Source organism: Delphinus delphis, chromosome 16, assembly GCF_949987515.2.
Source record: "Delphinus delphis chromosome 16, mDelDel1.2, whole genome shotgun sequence".
NCBI lineage: Eukaryota > Metazoa > Chordata > Mammalia > Artiodactyla > Delphinidae > Delphinus > Delphinus delphis.
In genome coordinates, this window is record NC_082698.1 from 69,584,031 (window position 1) to 69,598,162 (window position 14,132).

Below are 14,132 nucleotides of genomic sequence, written 5' to 3' on the forward strand. Positions count from 1 at the left end.
TTTCTCAAGATACCCAAGAACAATTTCCGAATAAACCAACCACAAAATCTACCACTGCTTTGGTGGTAACTGGCTTTTGAAAATGGCATTTTTACTGGACTGGATGTCACTAAGGACATCCTTCCTCCTTTAAAAACAAATTAGAATGATAGCATATTCCTATTTAATCAGCAAGTTATCATTCAATACCTTCTCTATGAATCATCTAGAGGTAATGGGGAGTATTATCTACATGGGAAGACAAGACAAACATATTAATTTAATACATATTTTCTTAATATATATGCAAACCCTACATGGCTGTCCTCCCATGGGAAGACGCTGTTATTGTCATATACAAACTTTTGAGGTCTAACTCAGCATAGGCTTAGCCCCAAATAGTAAATCCACCTCACTAAGCATTAGCAAACAATGTAGATTTACTGAAACTTTTGTGAGCACACAGGAAACAGGGTTTTAACTGTATACCACATAGAAAACAACCTCAAGGAGCTCCTTTTTGAACCTTTTTAAAATTTTCTCCCATAGCTTTTTTTAGGTACCAGTTACTGAGCCTCCATTTCCCATCAGAACCCATTCCCCAAATCTCCATTATTGTCCCAAACAATTCATCTCTAATCCTAAAGTGGTGTGCACTCCAAGACAAAGCAAAAGCTGGTAAAATTAACCAGGCCAAAGCTCGGTGGAAGTCAGCTAAGCAACTATATCCCAACGTGCCCCTTGGGGTGAGGATGTCATCCCCAACCCACATGGCTTATCTAATTATTCACCTAACAGAAACAAACATTGCTGGCTTAGGGGATGGGGAGAGAAATTCTCTGCTAAGGAAAAAAAAAAAGAATTTTCTCCATGTCTTTACTTTTACAATATGCAAGTCACCATAGCAAGTGCCGTGGAACATATAAACTTGTATAAGACATAGTATGTGGGAGATTTACTAATGATCCATTTATGATCCTCTCTGTGACAGGAAAGCAGGGAGTTCCTGTATATAGGGAATTTCCTACAAAATGTTGTTGTAAGTTACTCAGCTTTGGGAAGGAATATGGAAAAATCAAGGTAAATATGTTTTGGTTTGGAATGTACTGATTTGACATTAGTGAATCAAATAGATTTTTGTGTTGGTCAATGAGACCTGGCCATAAAAATGTCCCAAATTACTAGTATTTGCATTCCTAGACAATGTTAAGCAGTTGATCCAACAACCTAGGTCCAATAACCAATAGGCTAGGTAGGCAGAGTCTATGTTCTGATGAATGGGAGCAGGAAGGCCTAAAAAAGAAAACTGAAGCAGCTACTTGCCTTGTAATATAAGGAATCATGTTATGGAAGTCTTCCTACTTTGGGTTGAGGGCTTCTAGTCTGTGGCCAATGGGAAACCACTGTTAGTTCATGAAGAGGGAAGTGAAGTGATATAACTGGTTTTTGTGAAGACTACTTTGAAAACTCTCTACAAACTCTCTCTCTAGCTTAGAAGTAGCAGAGAAAGAAGGCAGGGAGGCCAAGTATGAGGGTCTAGATAGGTAGTGTGAGAGAAAGGAATGGATACACAAATGCTGAGAATTGCTTTGAAAACGTTTCCTAAAAATTGCTGACTGATCAGAATTAGAGGAAGAAGTGAAAAAGGGAAGAGTCAAATACAACTCTGATTTGGATCTCACGTTACTGAGGTAACAGTAATGGCATTTATAGAAATGGGGAACTTGAGATGAGAGGCCAATCTGAGGTTGGGATTAGTCAAAATTAGTCAGTCAAGAAATATTTACTACATGCCAATCACTGGGCAAGGTGCCAGGGACACAGGAGCAAGCAGAGCTGACATGATCTTTGAACTCACAGAGCTCACAGATGGGGAAAGACCAACATTACATAAATGATTAATATAGTTTATATGTAACATAATAGGGGTAATAAATTCTGTAGAAAGAATAACCTACATTTTGTGTGGTAGTTTCAGATTTAGAAATGTTCAAGACACTTTTTATTTTTGAATGACTACAGAGAGGAGAAAAAGGAGCAAGCAGCAGTCAGCGCTCAGAAATCAGCCTGTATTCATAGCAGCATTATTCACAATAGCCGAAAAGTGGGAGCAACACAGGTGTCTATCAACTAATGAGTACGTAAATAAAACGTAGAACATCCATACAATGGAATATTATTCAATTATAAAGAGGTATGAGGTTCTTAGTCATGTTATAACATGGATGAACTTTGAAAAATTATGCTAAGTGAAAGAAGTCAGTCACAAAGCATCACAGAGTGTATAATTCCATTTATATGAAATGTCCAGAATAGGCAAATCCATCAAGACGAAAGCCGATTTTTGGTTGCCTAGGGCTGGGGCTTGGGAAGATTGAGGAGTGACAGCCAAAAGATATAGGATTTCTTGTCAGGGTGATGAAACTGTACTAAAATTGATTATGGAGATGGCTGCACAACTCTGAATAGACTCAAAACCATTTAATTTTATACTTCAAATGGATGAATTGTATGGTATATAGATTATACCACAATAGAACTGTTTCTTTAATCACCTTGTATGGTAGAATAAAGAGGTCAGCAATAGGAGAGAAAATGTTTATTAAAAACCCAGGAGTTCATTTTGAGTTCAGTTATATGTAAAGTGGTTAAAAATAGGTACAGTTCAGGAACAGTCATTTTTCTACACTAGCCATGATTTATGATTTTCTACAATTATCTAAATATTGAGGTTTAAATGTCAGATGGGCAAAGACAAGCTCTGACCTAAAACTATATAACAACTTTGGATGCTAGAGAACAGAGCATATCACATTTGGTCATACTTAGGACATTTGCTTAGTCACTGAGTTATCTAACCAAACTTCTTAATTTAGCTAAGCTGTAAATTCAGATTCCCTATAACCATTTTACAACACGGTTTCTGAAAAACAAAAATTTTTAGTCCCAATTGTCGTGCTTCATAACTTTCCTTTAACTGAAACTGATTTCCTTCTCAAAGGGAAACCAGTTTTGGTTTTTTTTTTTCATATTTTTCTTTCTCAAAGAGATATTTAAATTTCTTTTTTCTGCCAGGTCTAAGAGCCTAAGTGGGGATCTGATCTAGTCTGGGTGGTCATGGAATGCTTCCATAAGGAAGTGAAATTTAAATTGTGATCTGTAGGAGTTTGATAGGCAGAGAAAAAAGAAGGAAAAAATGTCCATCAGAGAGAAAAGCATGTGATTGGGTCCTGGAACAGAAGAGATCCTGGTACATGTTGAAAGTTGTGGATATATTACAGGTAAGGAACTAACCAAATAGCATTGTCTGATGGTTGGTTTTAGATACTGGATTAGAGATCAGGATTAAAGAAGAATCTTGAGATGTCATCAAAACAGAAGTAACCACTGAGAAGAAAGAGAGCAGGAAGTAAGAACTGCGACTGGAGAAATGCCCACAACTACAGAGAAAGCTGGGAAGAGGAGCCGCTGTGTGAACAATTGGACAGGTAGGAGGGAAATCAGGGAAGAGCAAAGGTACAGGAATGAAAAAGAGGAGACAGTTTCAAGATGGGCACAGTGATCAGTTGTGTCAGATGCTAGCGATATTATTGAAGGGGAATGAAGATCAGAAAAGGCCTGGAATTTGTCAATATAAGTTCAAGAGACTTTAAATTTTTAAATAATTGTCTAACTCTCCCTCCCCACATTAAGAAATGGGTAGAATCGCTGAGAATCAAAAACCCAACACTACATCTCACTACAGGACCAAGAGGATCAAATCATAATGAACCTGACATGCTTCCCCCTACAAAGTGAGTTTTTGTAGTGATGTGTGTTCTAGCTGATACTAATGCAGGGGAAATAAATAAAAAAGAGAGTGTATCTTTTGCAGACATATCCCCCAAAAGCTCAAAGAGTTATTTTTGGAGGACAAAATTAGGTTTACCTTGAGAATTTTTTTTAGGCTCCAATGAAAACAAAGACTAATTTAGAATCCAGGGGTTGATTTTACCATTTGTTATTTCTTACAATGGGATTTAGCACAGAAAGTCATTTAACGCTGAACAGAAACAGTTGAGTTACTTGTCAATTTTCAATGGCTTTTTTTTCTGTGTTCATTTATTTATCCTTGCATCAACAATTACTTGAGCCTTACCATATGTAAAGTGAAAGGCTTCACTTCCCTTTGGAAACAGCCCTCCGTATTGAGTACAGTATTTCCAAAAACACAAAGAGTCTTCTGATTCAGAGGAAGTGACACGATGGTCTATATTTCAACAGTTCTTTTACAGTGAACTAACAAGACTTTGTGGGATGACACCATGAGATTGGGCTTTAAACCCATGTGGGGGCTGAGGAGCAGCAGGATAACCGTGAGGCCCCTTCGGGTGTTGGATTCGTTTCCTGTCACTACAAATTACCACAAACTTCTCGTCATGAAAGGACACGAATTTATTCTCTCACAGTTCTGGAGACTACGAGTCCAAAATCATTTCACTGAGCTAAACTCAGAGTGTGGGCAGGGATGGCTCCTTCTGGAGGCTCTGGGGGAAAATCTACTTCCTTGCCTTTTCCAGCTTCTGGAGGATGCCTGCACGCCTCGGCTCATGACTTCTTCCCCTCGTCACTACAGTCTCTTGCTTTCATTATTACTTCTCCTACTTCCTCCTTTGACCTTCTTGGCTCCCGCATACAAGGACCCTTGTGATCACATTTAGGGCCCATCCAGATCATGCAAGATAATCTCCTCATCTCAAGGTCCTTAACCCAGTCATATTTGTAAGTCTCTTTCACCACACAGTATACACAGGTTCTGAGAATTAGTTGCAGGTGGCTTTGTGGGGCCATTATTCATCCTACCATGGGTGTATTTCCAGTCCCAGATTTCCCTCCTCTGAGAATTACCTCTTCATCCACAACAGGGATGGAACCCTGCAGCCGTGTACTATACCTCTTGGCCAGAGCTATTTGAACTATGAATGAACACTCTCTCCAGTGGATTTATAATTAGGAGACAGAGGCCAGCAAGACCCTGCTGGAGTTACCCAACTCAGCTGCAGAGAGACCCGAAGCCCAGGTGGGATTTCAGCTTTGTCTCAGGGTGACTTTTGAATGCATGTGCTAATTTAACAAGTTGCCTACTATTAAGCTGCAAACAGTGAAAGGATGGAAGCCAATTTAATCTGCATTTCAATCTCAAACCTTATTTATCTTGTTTATAAACTTTAAAGACATTTAGAAAATTTTGCCAACCATTAAAACTTGTCAGTCATTTCTTTCCTTCACTCACAATGTCACAAATGGTTATAAAGAGAACCCAGTGGGGAAATTCAAAGTCAAGATTAATGCCCCACTTATATGTATAAGTAAACTCAGTGGTTCATTTATCAGCTCCCACTAAGTTGCATTAACTGTCTTTCCAGATTATAAATCATTCTTATTAAACCAAAGGCATTTCAGTGGAAAGTTGGGCACTCTAGCCAGGGAGATAACTCACTCTAAATGCTCTTAAGGCAGAGGGGTCTGGATCACCTTCACCCTAAAATCAAAGGTAAGATTCCTTATTATCAGTCATGCATTGTTTCTCCTTCACCAAAAATATTTTATTTCACGCTGATGAAATCACTATAATAAAAATTACCAATTTACTTATTTAAAATTCTTCTTAAATGCATTTCTGTCCCTTACCATACTTAGCTCTCTCTTTTTTTTAAAGGCCAAGGGTTTCTTGGCTCACTGAGGCCCTCATGATGTGTGGCACAAGACAACAAAAGGTGCTCTGCTTTCTGTAAAGATCTTAACTGCAATGGCTGAGCCCTGGAACCACATTCTAAAGTATCCATTGTTCTTTGTAGGCATTCGCTGTGCCCCATCATGTCAGATAACCACAGCTAACATTCTGTAGGCAAACATGGCCCCATTCATTACATCAAGCAGTGAATAATTCATATAGCAACTTTTACCCTGGGCAAAATACACTGACATCAGGAGCATTAAACTGGAGTCATTCAAGGAACAAAATGGTTATTCATGCTTTCAATGTGAACTATTAAATCTTGCCAGTTAAGTTAAAGAATGAATTAATTCATTGGACATATCACACAAGTCCATAAGAACACAGTTGCACAAGCAAGTTTCTTACTTGGAGTATTCCTACCTGAGAACGGAAATGCCGGTCATTGTGTCAAGCAAGTCTATACTGGTCAGCGGAGGGGAGTGGTGTGGGGGAACCACTGCTTCCTTTGAACTCCTCTTAGAAGAAAATGGTTCCCATTCATCATTTTTGTTTCATCTTGTTCCTACCCTCATCCCCTTACTATTTTGCCACCCACCGTAGCCAAGAGAATGGTTCAAGGGCTGCTGGCTTCTCTCATCAACTAACTTGTGCCTAGTTGGCATTTGTTGGCTATTGCTGACTATGTGTCCACAGTCTACTTTTTAAAAGAAGGATGAGGGGAATTCCCTGGCAGTCCAGTGGTTAGGACTCCTCGCTTCCATTGCAGGGGGCACGGGTTCGATCCCTGGTAGGGGAAGTAAGATCCTGCAAGCTGCACGGCCAAAAAAAATTTTTTAATTAAAAAAATAAAATAAAAGAGGGTTGAGAATGGTGGCTACTCAGGCCTTTTAGAATTAATTTTCCAAAGTCAAAGGCACAGTACATTTGATGATTCCTGAAATGGTGCTCCCCTTTGGCCTCCAGTCTCAGCTCTGGCTCCCGATAAGAATGGTCTCCCACAGACACCTGACTTAGCCAAAATTCCTCAGTTGGCCTCTGAGGAGAGTAAATTTTTCTCCAAGAAAAGGAAGGTTTCCAAACTGCGTGTGCGCACACAGATGGGTTTTCCAACCAACTTCCTCCTAGCAGCTAACCCACCCTTTCTCTCCAGAGACTCTTGGCACCTGCAGTCAAACCCTTTATTGTGAAACTCAGATTATTGTGTTTAAGGTTTCCAATCAGACTGAAGAAATCTGGAAAAAGAGTAAAGAGAGTGGCAACCAAATACACATAAGAAGGAAATAAATCCCAAGAAAACTCCAGGCTGAAGTATCAAAACTGCCATTATTGAGGTGTTCTATAGCATCATGATATTCCTGTTCCTATAACTTCTTCTCCCCAAGTTGCAGGTCTCAGGTGACCAGTAAACCATTGTGAGCTGATATTAGACTTTTAGCATTCATTATAGAGAGGAATTGAGGATATGAAAGATGCAGAGGTGGTGAGAGAGAGGACCAACACTGTATATGTCAGCTCATTGAATCCCACCTCTGAGTCTGCATTATTAACATCTGCATTTTGTAAATCGGGTCCAGAGGGGTTAAAGGACATATTCAGCTAATAAGTAGTTGAACTGCAATTTGATCCCTAGGACTTCAAAGTCTGTGCTCTTTCAGCTACCCTACAGTGCTGCAAGATTATGATGTAATCTTTCTCTCTAGGGAAAAATAAAATGCTAAGTAAAATATTTAAGTATTCAAAGCATACACCAAACCTGCCTTTCTCAGCATAACTCTCGCTCTTTTCTTGCATAAACCTTCTCTAGCCAATCAGGTCTCTCAGCATGCCTTGAAACTGCTAGATGTAATTCAAAAGAATTTACAATCTAGTTAAGGAAAATGAATAAAGGAATGCATGACTAAAATTTTTTCAGAAAGTGCTGATTTTCACCGTGAACCAAACAGTTTTTTTATCACTGTAAATGTCAGTCTTTCAGTCTTCTAAGACAGAATCAGCATGGAGTCATTTGTTCTTGGTGTTTTTTTTGTTTTTGTTTTTTTTAATTGAAGTACAGTTGATTTAGAATATCGTGTTACTTTCAGGTGTACAGCATAGTGATTCAGTCATTTTTTTTTCTGATTATATTCCATTATAGGTTATTATAAGATATCAAATAATTCCCTGTGCTGTACAGTAAATCCTTGGTGCTTATCTATTTTATGTATAGTAGTTTGTATCTGTTTATCCCATACTCCTAATATGTCCCTTTCCCCCTCCCTCTCACCTTTTGTAACCATAAGTTTGTCTGCAAGTCTTTTTCTGTTTTGTATATAGATTCATTTGTATTATTTTTTAGATTCCACATATAAGTGATTTCATATAGTATTTGTCTTTCTCTGTTTGACTTACTTCACTTAGTATAATATTCTCTAGGTCCATCTATGTTGCTGCAAATGGCAGTATTTCATTCTTTTTTATAGCTAAGTAATATTCCTGTGTGTGTGTGTGTGTGTGTGTGTGTGTGTGTGTGTGTGTGTGACGTCTTCTTAAGCCAATCGTCTGTTGATGGGCATTTGGGTTGTTTCCGTGTCTTGGCTCTTGTAAATAGTGCTGCTGTGAACATTGAAGTGCATGTACCTTTTTGAATTAGAGTTTTCTTTTTTTCTGGATATATACCCAGGAGTGGGATTGCAGGATCATATGATAGCTCTATTCTTAATTTTTTAAGAAACCTCCATACTGTTCTCCATAGTGGCTACACCAATTTAGATTCCCACCAACAGTGTAGGAGGTTCCCTTTTCTCCACACCCTCTCCAGCATTTATTATCTGTAGACTTTTTGATGATGGCCATTCTGACAGTGTGAGACGATCATTGTGGTTTTGATTTACATTTCTCTAATAATCAGCGATGTTGAGCATCTTTTTGCTTGCCTGTTGGCCATCTGTATGTCTTCTTTGGAAAAATGCCCATTAGGTTTTCTGCCCATTTTTTAATTGGGTTGTTTTTTCAATATTAAATTGTACGAGCTGTTTGTATATTTTGGATATTAACCCCTTGTTGGTTCCATCATTTGCAGATATTTTCTCCCATTTCTGTAGGTTGTCATTTCATTTTGTTGATGGTATTCTTTGCTCTGCAAAAGCTTTTAAGTTTGATTAGGTACCATATGTCTATTTTTGTGGGGTTTTTTGTTTGTTGTTTTTTTTTTTTTTTGCCTTGCAAAGTTTATTTCTTCACACTTTTCAGTTTCCACTCTTCTCTCTGGCTCTTCCACCCTTTATCTAGTTCTGGAACAAGAGAAAAGGGGAAATAAGACAATCCATTTATTTCATTTTAGGTGGATAAATGATTTCAATGTAAACTTAACCTTGCCCACTATAATAAGGTAGTAGAGTCCAGGGACAAAAGAATAGGTATAAAGACATTGGGGGAATTGACAAAATTTGATTATTGGCTCTGAAGTAGATAATTGTATTTATCAATGTTAAATACCTGATTTTGATAACTGTATTGTACATATATAAAAGAATGTAACCTGGAGTATTTAAGGGTAAAAGGGCATGATGTCTCCAACTTACTCTCAAATGGTTCAGAAAGAAGAATATGAGAGAAAGAGTGAGAGAGAAAGAACAATAAAGCAAATGGGGGAAAATGGATGAATCTGGGGAAAGATTATATGGAAATTCCTTGTGTACCATTTTTACAACTTTTCTGTAGGTTTCAAGGAACCTCAAAGTAAAAAGTTAGAAATAAAAATGTTCATGGAGTTAGTTTCAGTATCTCTTGGGGAAAAAAACAGCTAATCATTACGGCAAGAAACAACTTTAGAGATCTCCCAGGCAAACCCTTCAATTCAAAGATGGGGAAATTGAGGCCGAGAGGTACAGGGTAACTACCTGTATGAGCAGCTATAAGAGGCAGGGCACACAGGCATGCAGCACCAAGCCCACAGTCTCCTACTTGAATCCTTCAACCAGGCTATCCCTTTTCTCTCATAGTTTTTCTTGACTACTTATATCCCATCTTACTACCTTCTCTGCCTCTCTCAACTTCCCTCAAATCATTTTTATACATCTCCAAAAGTGTATTCCATGCATAGCACAATAATTCTGCAGGATTTTAATAGACATTATATAAAGAAGTCTACACGTAAATAATAGCTTTAAGAAATATGGGGTCAAACAAGGTAAAAGAGACTTCCCAAGGCCTTTACAACACTAATGTGCACATAGTGGGATAACAGTGGATATAATATGCAGCATTTTTCAAACATATTTGGACAGGGAAGACTTTTGTTTTGCAGAGTCTTTGGGGCTACCCATTCCAATACATTTTTGGAAGAGCTTATATAGAGCAGCAAATGCATCATGACTAAATGCTAAATGACAGATGCAAAGTGTCATCTCTCCCATTCAACATGATGAAATGCCTATGTTTCTGGGACTGTTGGGACTTACTCTGTGGTGTTGCTAAAGGAGGAATGGAATGTAGGGCTAAGTCCTAACTTTGGTTTGAATTTACAACCTACAATTTTGGGCAAATCAGCAAATCCCTTTGAGCCTGTTTTTTCATCTGTAAAAGAGAGGTAATATGTATATTGCAGAGTGCTTTGTATGGGTTAGTGGAAACTCTCTACGAAAGTTCTTTATACTCTACAGGCCATTGCTTAAATATATAAGGTGGCATATGACTATAGCACTAAAGGTGAGGGTGCTCTTGAAAAGAACAAATAAAATTCTGCCACAGACTGTGGAAGAGCATAGGGAGGTGGTTTGCATAGATGGTGATTCTGGCAGAAGAAGCGGTTTGGAGAGAACTGTGTGTGCAATTCCAGACTTGTTAATAACTACCTTTGTAAATCCATTGGAAGAAAAAGAATCAGGATACAGAACTGGCAGATGCTCAGAATTGTTTAAGACACAATTAGAGAGATACAAGTATTTGATTTTGGTTTGTCATTCTTTGGCAAGGAACACTGATGCAATGCCTCTATCAACATTTGGCATGATATTTTAACTAAAAGGTCTCAATGGCCTAAAAGGCAACCAGTTCTTTACCTCTGGCAGAAGGAGCTTTCCATGCATTGAGCCCAGTTCGGAGGGAACAATAGTGACTTCCTATTGTCCAGCAGATGGCCTTAACTGTGTCAAGCTATTCAGGCTCTGTTGGCCTCACATCCAGCCAAATTCACCATCTAAATATTTCATAGCTCCCATCACAGCCATAACTTTTTACCAACATATCTCTCAAACATAACCTATTTAGTCCACTGTGGTTGTAGTTGCTGTTTTGATATCTCATATATGCATAACATTTAAAACCTTGAGATTCTTTAAATAAATTACTTAATTTTATTCCTCTTCACAAGTTCTTTGAGGTGGGCTTGACTGACACTATCATTGCAGTGGTGAGGACACTAAGGCCCAGGGTAGTAAATCTATTCCTAAACGGAGGTCACAGTGCTGAGGTTAGACTCCTGTGATTCCTAGACCTGCACACTAATACCTGGTCCAGGCTGCCCCACCACCTTCAATTCCAGCATCTTGCTGGCAGGTCAGAAGCAGTATGGCTAGCAGGGCTGGTCTCTCACTTTAGTGGAAATAAAATAGTGGATTATCCAGTGTGGTAACCCTAGGTGTCCCCCAAACATCTCCCTACCTGGGTACTTCAATGTGAAAACTGCACCTTAAAATATCATCCTGTCTCCGGGCATGGAAGGAGGGAAAGCTGTGCTGACGGGGAGGCAAGGCCGGCCTGGACCAGCTGTACCTTCTTCGCACTGGTCAAGAAGAAGACGTGGCATGGCAAAGACTTCCAGGTGCGTGCACAGTGGAAGAACGTGGCGGCTGAAAGCAGCGCTCTAAGGTGCCACATGTGTCTCCAGGGTCCCGGAAGTGTCTGCTAGCACATGTGAATTCCAGAGGGGATGGGAGGCTTTTGTTAAAACTTAGGATCCTGCAGAACCCAGAAGGCCACAAGGCGAGGAAAGGAAGTGGTGGAAACAATTAAGAAATCTAAGCAGAAACGGTTGCCGGAGAGAGGGCCACAACTGTTCTTTCGACCACATCCGATATTTGCTTCAAATTGTTATGCAGGACAGTAATTGTCTCCTGGGAGGGCAAGAGGCAAATCGGGCCGGGCTGGCCTCTAATAGGTTTCAATAGCAAAGCACCCTCATAAATAGTGCATATTGTGAAACCAGAGGTTTCTCCTTTTCCAACAGACCTCTCCCAACCCTCCTCCTTTAATTAAAGAAACATGGCTTACCAAGAAACAAATACCTCTTTTCATAAGGCATTAAGTATGGAATAAGGAGGAAGAAAATAAGAAAGAAAAGAATTCTACACTGAAGAAGTGAATGTTTAATAAGCCATTCATGCAGAGACTATGATAAATAGATGATTCCATGTTTCTAATCGACAACACTGCTTGGTGATTCCCTAGCATCACCTATCTGGCAAGTGACAATATCATGCCCCCAAGGACCATGGCTAGGCTGGAATTTAATGCATCAAGACTCAATCTGGAGCAAACCTCTGTTCTGGTTAGTCCGTTTCTCACCACCCCCAGTTTATTACCTTCACCAACCTCTCCAGTCTTGTTCACACTGTATTTTCTTATGCCATCTGGTGGATTTCAAGTGATTTTACACAAGAGTTCAAAACAGTTCCACGTAAGTGTTGACTTGTTTAGTTTTCGAGTTCACCTCAGAGAATCATGATGACACCTCTAAAGCCTTAATTTTCTTGATCTTTTCTAATCAGTTTGCCTGTGCTTTCTTGTATCTACTTTGACTATTTAAAAATCACATATTTTTGGATCAGTAAATCAGGCACATGGTAGAAAATTCAAAAGGTGCACATGGTGAAAGTACAATAAGTCTCTCTTCTCCAGATGCCCAGTTCCTGTTCTGAGAGGTAACTGCTATTTACCTTGTTCCAGAAGCGTACAGCACACCTGTATACCTTTAACAAACTTTAGTGTGTTTTACACACTGATTTGTTTTACATTTTTTTGGTATATAATGTTCTCTTGCATACTATAGTGTACATTATATAACCAGTCTTTAATTTCTCGATATTCAAAACAATACTGCAATGAGTACTCTTGTACCTCTTACTTCAATCTAATGAAGAATAAGTCCTGAAGTTGGATTTCTAGATCAGAGGACATTAGAGGCACTTTAATTGTCACTAGACATTTTCAAATAACTCTTCAAAGAGGTAGTAACAGTTTACACTTCCATTAGCAGTGTATAAGCATGTCTTTTTCCTAGACTTTGCCCAATAGCATGTTACCAAACTTTTTTGATCTTTGCCTATATGATAAATGAAAAATTGTATCACATTATAGTTTTACAATTAAAAAAAATTTTAGACTGGGTTGAGAATCATTTCATAAGTTTATTATTATTTTTTAATTTATTTATTTTTTATTTCTTTATTTTGGGCTGCGTTGGGTCTTTATTGCTGCAAGTGGGCTTTCTCTAGTTGTGGCGAGTGGGGGTCACTCTTCATTGCGGTGCGTGGGCTTTTCATTGCGGTGGCTTCTCTTGTTGCAGGGCATGGGCTCTAGGCGCGTGAGCTTCAGTAGTTGTGGCACGCGGGCTCAGTAGTTGTAGCTCGTGGGCTCTTGAGGGCAGGCTGAGTAGTTGTGACTTATGGGCTTAGTTGCTTCACAGCTTGTGGGATCTTCCTGGACCAGGGCTCGAACCCGTGTTCCCTGCATTGGCAGACAGATTCTTAACCACTGTGCCATCAGGGAAGCCCAGTGCCTCTTTAAAACGTGAGAGCACATGGGGTCCCAGTCTAAACTGGGAAACAGAGTCTTACTTTAATATCTTGTTACATATGATTTGATAAAAATATAGAATATTGTTTTGTGTGTTTTAAACTTACAGTGAATGGTTTCATAGTGTATGTAACACTCTGCAGTTTGATTTTCTCAGTCAGCATTATGCCTTGAAGAGCTATCCATGTTGATACATAAAAAGATCTAGTTCATTCATTTTAGTTGTTGTCTAGTATTCCACTGTATACCACAGTTTGTTTGTCTATTCTTCTATTCATGGACATTTGAGTTGTTTTCAATTTTTTATTATTACCACCTGCAATAACATCCTTGTACATGTTCCCTTGGGCACATATAAAATAATACATCCAGGATATACACCTACAGTGAATTTGTTGAGTATGCACACTTTCAATTTTAAGAGCTATTGCAAAATTGCTCTCCAAATACACTCCCACAAACAAAATACTAGAATTCCCTTTTCTCTAAATAATCACTTCCTTGCCAATACTGGTTATGGTCACTATTCTTAATTTTTACCAATTTTCTGTGTGTAAAACAGCATCTTGCTTAAAAATTGAATTTCTTTGATTACCAGTGAGAATAAGTATCTTTTCATATTTTTAATTGAAAATTTTAATTGAGAAAATTGTAGATTAAT

General features: G+C 38.7%; 1 long non-coding RNA gene across 2 annotated transcripts in view; it reads left to right on the forward strand.

The window, feature by feature from the left end:
* Positions 1-14,132, forward strand: part of LOC132440000 (uncharacterized) — a 137,100-nt gene that overhangs the window by 33,326 nt on the left and 89,642 nt on the right. The window contains exons 2-3 of one of the 2 annotated variants that reach the window (XR_009522478.1): positions 3,304-3,467; positions 4,884-5,129. This is a non-coding gene — a long non-coding RNA (uncharacterized lncRNA). Of the gene's footprint in view, positions 1-3,303; positions 3,468-4,883; positions 5,130-14,132 lie in introns of those variants that run through there. The other variant, XR_009522477.1, reaches the window with a different exon arrangement.